Below are 13,888 nucleotides of genomic sequence, written 5' to 3' on the forward strand. Positions count from 1 at the left end.
TTGTGAAAAGATGTTGCTATTTCATGTTTTATTGTGATATTTGTGATAAATAATGCTTTTATTTAATAATTAATTAATGGAGTATGATGTAACTGTAGCGCATTATGCTGCAATAAGGAAATACATTTTCAGTAGGTATTAACCCTTCATAACATTTCTTATTGATCGTTTAGTATAGGAGGTACTAAGCTATCAATATTTAATAATAATTATCGATCACAGCATGTATAAACGTCACTTTCTAAACCTTCAAGTAATTTACAATTCAATTTACCGTAAAAATTAGGACACGTAAACATAAAACACTAATTGATCACAAAAATATCTCAACATTAGCTCAGCAGTTTCGTAGAGCAACGTTAGCAAACAGACAAACACTTTCGCATTCACATTAACATGGATACGAGGTTAAGGTCATTGCACTATTACCTCATCGGTATGCCTCACGAGATGTCATAAATATATAAATATAGTCACAACACCATATTGTGATATATAATAGTAGTTGCGATTAGTTATCGCACATCAAGGTGCAATAACACAATAATAGCTGTCTTTAAACCATAAGTATGATTGACTAATTGATTGACGCTGATTAGTCAATCAAAAATGGTGAGTGTTTTGGTTGATTTATTACATTCGGTACTTTATTCTAACTAGATTTTTACTTTTTGTCTTGTTTTTGTTAAACTGTATTAAATTTAGCGATTAAAAATGTAGTTTCTAGTTTCTTATTAGTTCTTGTTATTGCTTAGTACCTACCAAAGTTAAGTTTTTGATATTATAGCTTTGTCCGAATAACAATTTTAGTAATAAATTTAATGACATCAAAATTATATACAAACAAATATAGCACACTTCGAACTTCTACCGTAGGACTTCATAATAACCGCGTAAGTTGAAGTGTTACTGTACCTACACATATTTCATCTCTTTATGTTAAAAGTGATTATTTAAAAGGTGGGTAAATTGTTTCAAAGAATCCTATTTAATTTAGTTCTCGCATGCGTTCGCCATTGCCTTTATGACGCATTTCCCTCGGATTTTAATGAAGCTTAGCGCGGAAAAACAAATTGATGTCAATTACGTTTTATTCGCGTCTGCTTTATTGCATTCTCGGTATACAATGACACTACGTTTATCCGGGTTCAACACTATCCGTTCGCGCTACAATAAAGTAGAGAATTTCATTTATTACGGCATTTCCTTTATTTCAGACAGTCAGTTACTATTGAAAGGAAATACAATCCCCACCTTTTCGCTACTGGACCTGCTTGTTATAGCACATACCTTTGTGATAAAATAGAACACTGGAATTGCAATATTAACTTGACGGTCTGGTTAGGTTGCACTAGTCGTGGTTTGGTATGGTCTGACTTCTCTTGGTAAACAAATAAGGACCTCTAACCTTTAATTTTATCACATTTAAGACCCGTTACATTATAATATTATGTGTACAAGTCGCGAAAGTTTAATATAAAGCCGGAGTTTGTAATAAAAATAAAAAACGTTGAATTCTCTTGGTATACAAGAATTTATAAAATTATCTCATAAAAGTTTAAAGGGACAATTACTCCTCTACTGTAGTCCAACATGTAATGCTTATTTATAAACCAATAAAAATACAATTTTACATCAAGTTTCATTCGATCATATTCTAACAAATTTCACACATAGACCATTACAGATAAATTATTCATTCACTTTCCTTTTTGCCGTCTGGATAACATTTTTTTGCCGTCCATTTCAATTAACCACGGCTTTGTTTCATCGGACTGCACAGGAATTAAATATGCACGCTTGAAAGTAACCTATTTGGAATTGTTACCAAAAGTATTTTAAATGTCAAGGAATCCATTTGCATAAGTAGCAGTTTTTTGCGCTAAAAAACAAAAAAGGTAAGGTAATTTGGCTATATTTTTGTAACATTCCGATCTCTTTTTAACCGACTTAAAAAGGAAGAGGTTTTCAATACGTCTATTTTTATGTTACTTGCCTAAAAACTAGCTATTAGGTGGACCGTTCGTTTGAAAGATGATGCTTCTAACGTAGTTCTATTTAAATTTGGTCCAGATTAGACAAGAAGCTTTTGATATATTCAAAAATGTGCATTTATGGTGCTAATAATCGGACATTTTACCCGATTTTACAGAATTATTTACAGCCACAATTAAAAAGACATGTAAAACTATAGTACTTTTAAGGATAAAAAACGTTAGTATGTAATAGTTGCCAACACACTGCACACCATCTATTTTAGTCGAAGATTTATGACCTATTGATGCGTGAAAACTGTATTAGTAATGATCGAGTCGTCTGCAAACCAAATGCCTTTTGTCTGGCTGGAAAATCGTAAAGCGTCGGGTCAATGACATCATGAATCCATGTTATGATTTCGCTAAAGTTTATTGAAATATTTCAATCTGTTCCGAAATTGCGTCTGTATTTTTTTTATTCAATTAGATTTTTACAGTTATGTTTTATTCAAATTTTGATAGATTTATATGCGAACAGTTTAAGTGACCAATCATTCGATTAAGCAAGGATTTAAATGTAGCTGTTTTGTAATCAACCAAGACATTTTACGATTTAAATTGACATTTAAATTTGTTATTTCTGCAATTTGAAATGTTTCTAATTTCGAGAGATTTTTGCACGAATTTCTTACACTCAAGAGTTCCAATTATTTTGATATTTTTTTTGTTTGTATTCATAGTGCCAAATGATAATATCAGTCTTAGGCAGAACTTAGTACATATTTATTGATAAATTAATGATTTTCTTCCTATAATACAGTCTGTCCCTGCATCATATAAGACTTAACAAAACCATTAAGTGTAGTACTAGTAGCGCTAATTCTTTTTCGTCCTTAATAACATGCTATTTTCAAAAAAGCCTCTCTGTATCCATAATACATAGTTGGCTAATATGTCTATAAAGCTATTGAAGGCCATAAGCGTTGTTTAGTAGTTACGTTCTCACTTTCGTATTCATTGGTCAGAGCTTTCACTTGTCATGCTTATTAGCATGTTTGGAGTGCCTAATGACCATTAGTCATACTTTATGTACACGTAATATATTAGCATTTACTTACACCATTACGCGACTTCGAATTTTACAATGTTAGTCCCATGTTATATGGGCGAGCCTATTTCCGTTTACCGGGTACGTTACCAAACTTCAGGCTATTGTTGATAAACATTCTAATATTAATTAAATAATAAAAATATAAAATATATCAAAATAAAACATGACATGGGAATCGAACCTGACGTTCACACTGCTCCGTAGAGGCAGGCAGAGGTTACTCTGACTTACTTTAAAGCAGATATAGCGGAGTGATATAAGTTGCCACCTCCCACGCAGTGGTCGACAGTTCGAACCCGAGGCAAGACACCAATGATTTTTCCTAGTTATGTGTGCATTAGAAGTAATCATCACTTGCTCTAACGGTGAAGAAGATCTTGCATGCCTTAAATTTGTTTGATACATTTTTTGAAGGCATGCAAAACGTCCCCAATCCGCACTTGGCCAGCGTGGTGGAGTCAAGGTCTGATACCTCCCTCGTTTGGGAGGAGACCCTTGCCCAACGGTGGGACAGTAACGGGTTAAACTGACTTAACAATTTCGAATACGTTTTAATTCGTTACGAATTCACTCGTATGTCCCATTGTATAAAGTTAAGGTGTGTACAAACTGTAATTAATTAGTTAAATGATGGTATATGATGTAATGTTTATTTGTTAGTCTTACTCATACAATAGTGTGCTGGTTTTGGTAGGCATAGTAACAATGTAGAGGGACGTACATGGGCGTAGATATGCATATTATTAGGGGATAGGCAGATGGCCTGTCAAGTTAGAAGTTATATACGCATTTGAGGTATAAAATTAAATGTTGTTTTGGTGGGTTTTTCGTATTGAGTTTCAAAGTTGTATTTTGGATAGCGCGAATTTTGTAAATTATATATCTGTATTACCTATATATTTTTATTATAAAAATAATTTAATTTATCGAAAGAAACAGAGTATAAAATCAGACTTAACTTTTCAATAAAGCAATTAACTTATTGAAAAAGGATCTTAACAAAGTAATTAGTTCATAGCGGAAAATTAGATCAAACATCCATTTCGCTACCTAATTTTAGTTCTTTTGCTCTAAAAAACAGTCGAAGTAACGATTATTCGTGCAAAAATAACAAATGATTTTCAGTATAATACTATCTTTTAAGCAGTCTTTACCATCACAACATAATATTAAACAATAAACTCCCCTCGCCGCGTCTGTCGGTTTGCAATAAACTCAAAATCTCCTGAACGGAATCTCATGCGTTTTACACCAATAGATAGAGCGATTCCCGAAGAAGGTTAAGGTAGGTATACACCCAATAGTACTACTACTAAGACTACGGGGTAAGAGTGCTAAGAACTACCCAATTTGTTGAATTTTATCCGGTGCAAGCCTGGGCCACTAGTTTAATATCAATTCGATACAAAAAACATCCAGACAAGTTTTTTAAAAGAAAATATCACTTCCTTATTAACTTTAACACTCATCAAACCTGATTTATAGTGTCATAAACAGAAATGTATCATGATTGACTGATCACTGTAGGTCGTTGACCGACTCTCGACCTTACTGCGAAGAGAATAAGGTTCAATAACATCTGTTACGTGTGTATGTGAGTCAGTAGGCATGTTTAAACTTGTTTATGACACCTGGATTCTTTTGTTATTTGTTTACTAGAGCAGTGTGCTCCTGCTTCTTACTTTGTTTATAGTAGATGCTGTCACGCAAAACTGCTGAACTGATTTTGATAAAATTTGTAACTAATTTGTTTACAGTACAGATTGATGCTGTCAAACAAATCTACTGAACCAATTTTGATGAAATTTGGCTCAGGGATAATTTATAACTTGGACTATTCAAAGAATTCGTTTCACTGTAAGTCGCAAGTCACATTAGCTATGCAAAAGTTTATTTTATAATTTGACGTATTTTTAAGTTTTCAAAATGGCTGAACTGTTTTGAATCAAACTTGGCAAGGCGGTATATTACTTCAAGCTATCAAAAAACTAAAATAAAAACAACAGGCTTTTCCCGCGTACAAAGGTTAGCATTACCATTTCAGTTAAATTCACTTATATTTATATCATTTGTAAATGAAAATGAATTCTATTTATGACTACATAAAGTATAATTAACTAAATAACATGACGCGTCAGTTACGGTCACATTAAACTGAAAGGCTCTGTCTGTCCGTCGCTTACATTTGCATAACTTACCACGATGCAAATAGAGCCTTTAAAGAGCTTTACACAACACTGCCATTTCATGGGTCGAATGTAAATAAAAATTTGTTAAATTTTGCAACAGCACATTAAGATATTCTCACATCTTATTTTATTATTTACCGTATATATTTAATGGAAACAGAAAATTTGCCTCCTACGCTAGTTCTTGATCATTCAAAGTCAAGGAAACATATTAATGACCTTCCAAAGTTATGTGTGTATTTAAAATACATTATTGTCACTTGTTCTAACGGTGAAGAAAAACATCGAGATAAACTTTACCTAAAATATTTAATATAATAATATGGATATTCGCTAAGTCTCCTCTCCACTTCTAACACTTGACCAGCACAGTGGACTTAGCCAGAGCCTAACCCATCTCTCATTCTGGGAGGAGACCCTCAATAGTGGAACAAGTATAATTTAAAGCAAACTCCTCCTAAAAAAGATTCAAAAATAAGTTCGTTTAAATCATTCAGAAGCAATTTAGAAAATTATACAAAATAAAAGTATCTCACAGGTTGACCACCTCTGGTGTACCGGTTCAAGCTGCCAACATAATAAACAGTGGACAATGCAATCGACATAGCTGCCAACTGCACGGGCGGCCTGCCAAATATCCGCGACACTTGTCATTTTTATACAAACACTTGAAAGAATGCAATGCATTGTATGGTAATAGTTTCTTTGAAGCTGTACAAATAGTTTGTACACCTGATTTGGTTACTAACTTAGTGGTGTAACAGAAATAATTAGGTTTAATGCTTTATGTACAGAAATTAAGGAAATATTTATCACGTAACTAAGTTTACAACTAGGGTGCGTCGAATTGATTGTCACTATTCAGTACATTGCTGCTTTCACGCAGCGAAAAATTACTATAATCTAGTGGAGAAAACAATGTACAGCATAATGGCTTGCGAATAGTTGTCAACTGAGATTCGTGATAGCCCCCCAGGTTGACATTGAAGAATCCTACGCAAGAAACTCCTTATTATAAATTAGAAATCTTTAATTAATTAAGCTTATTTTACGTTATACCTATTACTTTCGTATCACCCCACAAGACGCAATTTGACAGCTAAATTATTGTAATGAAGTTTCTATGCAAAGTAAAATGTCCGAATGCAGTATCAATCTTGCAAAACGGCTACTAAAATCTCTTATTCTGATGCTAAAAGTATCGGAAATGTAGCAGCCGTAAAAGTGATCACAGAACTGAGACAGCCTTTTCTTTTTACCAACCCTTTCCAGACAGGAAACAAAAATTAGACAACCCTAAAATCCCTTCCCACATACCTATATGCACAATACATGCACTGCATAGCATTGTGCATTTGCATGCGCCGAAACCCCCCAATCGATGCGTATGGGGTGTGAAGCCACCCCACGATTTGCGTGGCGGGGTGTGGGGAACACCCCACTTCGGCCGTTGTGTGGTGACCAGTGGCCGGTCGTGTAACGATAATTAAAAGTCGCCGAAGCCTATTGCAGTGGAAATTGGGCAGTGTACCTGGTTATTGGTCACTGAGATTTTTGGACACAAAGGATTTTGCTTGTTTGGCCTTTAAAGCAATAAACGTAGGGTTTGTGTTGCTTATTTGCGATAGATTCTGTTCATGGCATCGCTTGCATTGAACATTTTTTACGATAATCCGACAATGTACGCATGTTTTCAGTTTTATATTAATAACGCAATCAGTCATATTTATTAACCATAACTAGATAAATAAATATAACATATTACTGTCGCGCTGTTTGTCAAAAGTCTGCTCTCGGAATAAAGGGTTGGTAAAGAGGAGGATTGATAGTAGTTTCTAAGGTAATATAAGCTCCATATTTTATGGCATTATAAAAAATAATTATAAAATGTCCTTCTATAACCTGCAATAACTCAGTATGATGAGACATTTCTAACAAATAGGTTTTGCAATGAAACTTATCACTGTAATATTACGAAAAGCATGACTAGTACTAAACACGTAATCTAAGTGATATCCCTTTATCAGATAATCGATAACAATCTACTGATTGTATTAGGGTTGAACAGCCCTTAGGACAAAGCCCTGATGGAAATGAAACATAGATACGAATTAGCAAGAGATAAGGAGGTTTATAAGTGACTTAGCTTCTTGAGACTTGTTTAAACATGTCTAAACTTATTTGCATTATAATATCCAGATTTGGGTATGTTGTTTTTCATAGGTTGTGCAATCTTTTCGTCATTTTTAGGTTAGATATTTTATAAAGGATATTATTAAGTATACATTATTATTAGGACGGATAATTTTAAGGATGGATGTAGCCTCTTATCGAAGCAAATAACATGAACACAAGTAAAACCGCGAAAGGATTCCTTTTTCGGTATCATTTTTTTCAGCAACATAGTCTTTCTTGAAAAATAGTTACATCACATTAGTATCATTAAAAAGCTGTCGTTTCTATGTTGAATTGCAAAAATAATTAAGATCTCGGTAATTCCAAATAATTATTAAAGGTAGTATAATATTGAGTAATGAAATACACAGACTATACAATTAAAACTATGAAGTTACATGACTTTTTATACTTTATGTTTTATCTCTTTTAAATCTACACTTCACATCACAAATATGTGGTTATTAAAATCCAGTTTTTCATATTCATTCCTTTATACACAAACCGTGTGAATATCACGATAATAGATAACATAGTTTTATCAGTTCTTGTTGATGCAAAGTTCATAAAAAGGTTTAAAACCTCTGTCTGACATGTAAGGTCATGTGAGACGTGGTAATTTTTGCATATTCTTCCTCCAACTGTGAAGGTGACCGATTTCTGTATTCGTTCTAGGAATTTGTGTAAAAAAGATCAATAATATCATAATGAAGGAGTTTTTGCAGTTTCGCCGTTATTTTAATTCATAACTATTTTAATTTAATTAAACTAGAACAACGATCGCTGGTAGAATCAGTCTACAAACAACTGCGATCGAATGTAAATAGTTCGATCTATGTGGTACATTGAATGATCTAATGCAGTAAGATATACTCTATTTTTTTAAAACGAGACATCGTGCTCATAGTCGAAATTTTTCGTTTATAATCTTACTCTGATTTAAAACACACACAATACAGGCAGAATCGAATAAGCAAACACAACAAAGAACAAACGTACTCCAAATATAAGGTACTGTAGTTCAATTCCATACCACTATCGACTAGCGACAACCGGCAATCGAGAAATTTTATATCAAAATCTGATCGTTGTCTCTAACAGGCGTCGTAGGTACTATTTTGGCAGCACATTTTAAATGTCAAACATTCAATACTCGACAGTACCGACTGTAAAGAATCGCGCTACTGGTGCACCAGCTAGGATTTCTTTAGATTTTTCCATGCTACTTCCAGATTTTTCCAGTTTTCTAGGCGTCTTTCCATAACTACTGTACCATATACAAGTTATACAACTATACAAGCAACTCCCATCAAGTCTAACAACCAAAACCAGCATGATATCATCCAAAACAGTCTCCCGTTCAAACTAAACACAAACTGTCTAAACTACGAGTTAATATGTTCGCCTGAGTACACACTCTCCTTACACTCCGCTTTCTGAACCATTGAGTCGCTTGTGTAACCTCGTCTTAACTGCTAGTGAACTTGCAGTTTGCATATTGGACCGTTTTCATGTGTGAAGAGATTTTTTGTGATTGTTTGCCAACCGGCATTTTTTTATGAATGATTGAATGAATCGTTTTGAGATCGGCTACTGTTATTCTCTAGTTTATCTTGCTTTATTACTACTTGGGTAGTTCAAGTTGATTAGTATACTTATTGCTAGAGATTCAAACAAGAGTGCGGAAACGAACCTACATTCTTAGGAATATGCAGTCAGTCTAATTACACCCTGAAGAAGTCCTCTATTATCAGATTTCTTTCACAACAATGCATTTTAAACCAAGAGAATGACAGTCACATAGAACTAAAAAAGGGGTCATTGACCTATATTTATCAAACACATAAAATTCGTTGAAGCGCGACTTAAATGGTTTGATTACAATGTATTTTAAAACCTGCAGGTACTAAACATCAACATCTAAAATCCCTATCATTTTGCCTACCTTCTAAACCAGAACTATTTCTTAAACTACACCCCTAAAACACCCTTAAACATATCCTCTAGTTAAACGTTTAACATAACAAAGTGATCAGTTAACACACAGATCGTAGCGGCTAGTCGCGTTATCGGCTATAATGGGATTGATGCCGGCGGATGAACGAGCCAACGCTTTAGTAGTGGGGTGAAGCCTCTGTTATGTGATAGGGTTTAACCTAACTTGTATTGATGTAATATGATAATGTGGATGTAGTTTGTAGTGTTTTAGAGCGAAATAATTAATGTTATTATCAATAATAAATAAATTTATTATTATCAATAATACTACTGTTAATTTTGATTTGAGCTTATTCGGCACTTTTTCCATACTGCATTTAAGTCAACTTCTCTGTTTCAAAGTTTTTATGCTTTTTAGTTAAAAAGTATGTAATTATGCAAACGAATTAACAAAAAAACGGTCCATTAAATGATAGTTGAGTTACATACTTACTTTAATGTAGCTTATATTTCAATGAAAACCAAGGAACTCGGCAATGACCGAGGTGCCCTCTAAATTAAACGTTTAAGTTTTTCAAAACTATCCTATCAAAAATTCCTTGAAAAATTAAATATCTGTCTTTGTTTGGTCTTCATACAAACAAATTCACTTTTTGTAACATATTAACTAAAATTGCCTCTGCACTCATATCAATTTACTCCAAAAGGCTATCTTTCATTCTCCTATAGATTGCAACATAATACATTAGTATCATTAGGACTTTCAACACAACACGAGTACGCTACGCTAAGGGATTTTATTAGCACTTGGTTCTCGATGCAGAGCCATGAAATCGATGAAAATAACGAGCTTTTTATGTGATGAAATAACATCGGCCATTGCGAGGGTGCCGACTGGCGACCTAGTTCGTATTTTATAGTAATCTGTAAAATTATGACTTCTAAATGAATATTATTATGTCATCTTTCAAGGAAAATGGAAGAGAAAAGCTGGCTCACTTTTCTTGTGTCTATTTCAAGGAGTGCTTAGAATTATTATAATAGATAGATATACGGTTATAAAGAGTTTCTGAAATAGAAGTAACAGGACAACAATATTTATCGAGATTAAAGAAAAAATAAGGAGAAAAGATCAACTTTTTGTACTTTACCTTTAAGTTTACTTTTAAGTACATCTTGCACTCTTATTACGATAAAAATAAGGTCGAATTGAGAACCCCTTTTTATTTGAAGTTGGTTAAAAAATGACACAAACTTGTTTATATTTGAAAAAAAACTGTCTAAGTGTCTACTTACCAAAACATTTACAACAATCGCCGTGATATTTATAAACAATGAATCTCGCACTAAATCGCGCCGGGCTTTCAAGAAAAAGCCTTCTTAACTGCGTACAGATATTTTCTAAATCCTATACAGCATACATACGTACACGTGTGTAGTAATCCTCTTACCGAGTAATGCTCGAGTGAAACGTAAGAACACTGTACAAGCACACCCCGTTAGTCCGTTGTTTACGCCTACTTGTACACAAGGAAGAATTCCCTTTTGTTTTCTTCGAGTTTTTGTTTCTTAAATACGCTTTTTGGTATCGCTAAGATGTATATTCGTGTTTTTTGTTTATCCTTGGTCATTTGAATAAAACTTTTTTTTTTGTATGAGATAGCTTTCGTTAAGTTCAAGTATGCCACTTATGATAAATACTATACACAGGGGTTCCTTCCGAGAAATAAAACATCCTTATTATAATATAACTAAAGCAATACCCAATGCTCCGCTTGCGTGTAATTTGTATAAAAAGTACTTTTTTCGGGATAAAAAGTTTATTTGACCTCGGACCTTCAGTCATCTCCGTATTATCGAATTCAGTTGAGTAGTTTACTTCATAAAGCGTAACAGTAGCGTAGCGTATGGATAAGTAACATACCTTGCATAAAGAATTTCGTAACACAGTTCAGTAAGCCAGCATCAAAATTGCTCCACTTCCTTCGATTATACTAACAATAAAACAAAGGGTTCGACCTCATATTACGTTAAAGCCTTTTCTCATTATCCCCTTGACCTTCAAGCCACCGTGACGTATGTAATGGTCGCACCTTTGTCGGTAACACCTTTGAAAGGCTGCCCAATTGTACCTCAATAGTCGTGGTTGTTACGTTTCGTTATGGATATTTCTCAACCTAGATATGGGTAAAGCTTGTTATTGTACTTATAATATTGTTTATTAACCAAAAGAATAGAAAAATCGGTTAGTGATCGGTTTCGAGATTGCTATAAATAAGTATCCCTGACATAAGAAATTATTGATTTTTACCTGAATTTTGTGACTAATGATGCCTCTTTGGATAAACGAATTGGTTTACGTTTAATAATTGTAATTAGAATTTAATAGTATAATTGTATTGATTTTGAAACGGTAATATTTATTTTATTACTTTATGGATTCATCCAAATACTAAATGACACTTGAAATATAATATTAAGTAAGCTAACCAAAAACATGATTTATGGTACATTATCCTGCAGTGGTAAGCAAAACGAAACCGAGGCTCAAAATATATCTTCAAAGACTAACATATGTTCCAAAATACAATATCCTGTCATACAAACACATTTCAATATCCTTCAGAAGCGAAGTTTTAAAAATACAACAATGAAACGCGAGGGAAGTGTCATTAAAATTCGTTTAGTAGTTTTTGAGAGGCGACCGGACGAAACAGTAAAAAAGTTCTCCCTTGTGATGTACTGAAATATATTTTTGATTTTTATCAAAGAGTTTACGGGCGCAGTTTTACCTATTTGCTAGATAGTATGTATTTAATTAAGGACATCGACTTTAATGTCACAAAGAAAATTTCTGAACATCTAAACCAATGTTTTGGTAATATTTCAAAATTGCATTCATTGTATATAATTCCTTGTTAATTTTTATCCTATTGCCGCTTCAAATGGCAATATTTTTCAATCTGTTGTATTTTCAGTGACTTAATTTAGTTATTCGTAAATCGTGTACATAAATTAATTGTCAAAGCTTAGTAAAAAGTAGAAAAGAAAATAATGTTCGTATGCAAACGCGTGCTTATCAGCTATGAATAATAATGTGTTCAGACCTAGTCCGTACAACGCGAGTCCGCGAAAACATTAATGGTGAACTTTGTGATTTGTTTACAAAAGAAAGCACTTCTATGCTATTTCCCCACTAACACATAATCTTTGTACTAAATTTCATTGAAGCCGGTTCAGTGGTTTAAATATAAATAAGAGACAGACAGCCAAATTATTTTCGCATTTATAATATTACGAGACAGGGAGACAGACTTTCGCATTTTAAGAACATTAGTAGGGATTTTTGTATATATTTTAGCAATGCCGATATACGAACCCTGGACTACTGCTATAAAGCCAATCTTTCTCTATATGGAAATGGAAAGACTTGGCTACCACTATCATTCAATCTTTACCTTCATCGTACACATAAAATATGAAATAATTAATAAAATAATTTAATATCATAATTTCAATACCAATCACTCAATACGTCAAAATGTACAGTAGTTATTACATTTCCTTAAATTATAATGAATACATAAAAATAAACGACTTTATATATGCATATAAGGCGGTAAAACAAAAGTTATTAATTGAGATATAAGCCAAAATGTCATTGTCATAACTGTTATATTTCCTTATAAATATAAAACGAGAAGGAAATCCGAAACCGGTGCAATGATAACAATCGGAGAATAAAAACCTTTAGCGCAATTCTGTTCGGTCGGAACTGTCGAGTATAGAGAGTATGACATGAAATGTACTGCAAAAATAATTCCTACGACGCCTGCCAGAGGCGCTGATCAGATTTTCATACAAAATTTCTCGATGACAAGCCGGTTCGGTTCGGGTTCGGTCGGTAGTCGATAGTAGTAGAGAATTGAGCTACTACTATCGAGTATACTATACTAGGCTTTTGTTATGCATATCCGTAAAGCGATTCTCTACAGTTGGTACTATAGTGTATCGAGAGTTTGACATAAAATGTACTGCAAAAATAGTTCTTATGGTGCCCGCTAGAGGCGCTAATCAGTTTTCCATACAAAATCTATCGATAGCTAGTCGGTTATCGATAGACGATAGTGGTAGAAAATTGAAATTCTCAGTAAATTGAAATAGAAGTAACTATCGAAAGGATAATTAATGTTACCTAATAAAAACATAAAAATAGCAAACTCGTTTCCCTCCCAATGACCGTTGAGTTCCGAGAATGTTGTGCATCATAATAAAATTATCTACTGGGTTATTCATAAAAATATAGATTCTTTGTTTCCTATATAAATGAAAGATGCTTCTCGATAATTTTATTTGTCGGCATCAGACCGCAAGTCGAAGTGTGTAATTATATGTAGTGACAGTTCTTGAAATGATATTGATAGCTTATAATATACTTATTTAATGCTGGTAAAAAACTAATTTCAAGGTAAAACCTTCCAATACCTGTATTTTGTAAT

The 13,888-nt window shown here is 33.3% G+C and overlaps 1 protein-coding gene across 9 annotated transcripts in view; it reads left to right on the top strand.

The window, feature by feature from the left end:
* Fak (protein tyrosine kinase 2 Fak) overlaps positions 1 to 13,888 on the top strand; it is a 197,170-nt gene that overhangs the window by 164,484 nt on the left and 18,798 nt on the right. The gene's annotated exons all lie outside the window — the stretch shown is intronic.

Source organism: Anticarsia gemmatalis, chromosome 22 (genome assembly GCF_050436995.1).
Source record: "Anticarsia gemmatalis isolate Benzon Research Colony breed Stoneville strain chromosome 22, ilAntGemm2 primary, whole genome shotgun sequence".
Taxonomy (NCBI): domain Eukaryota; kingdom Metazoa; phylum Arthropoda; class Insecta; order Lepidoptera; family Erebidae; genus Anticarsia; species Anticarsia gemmatalis.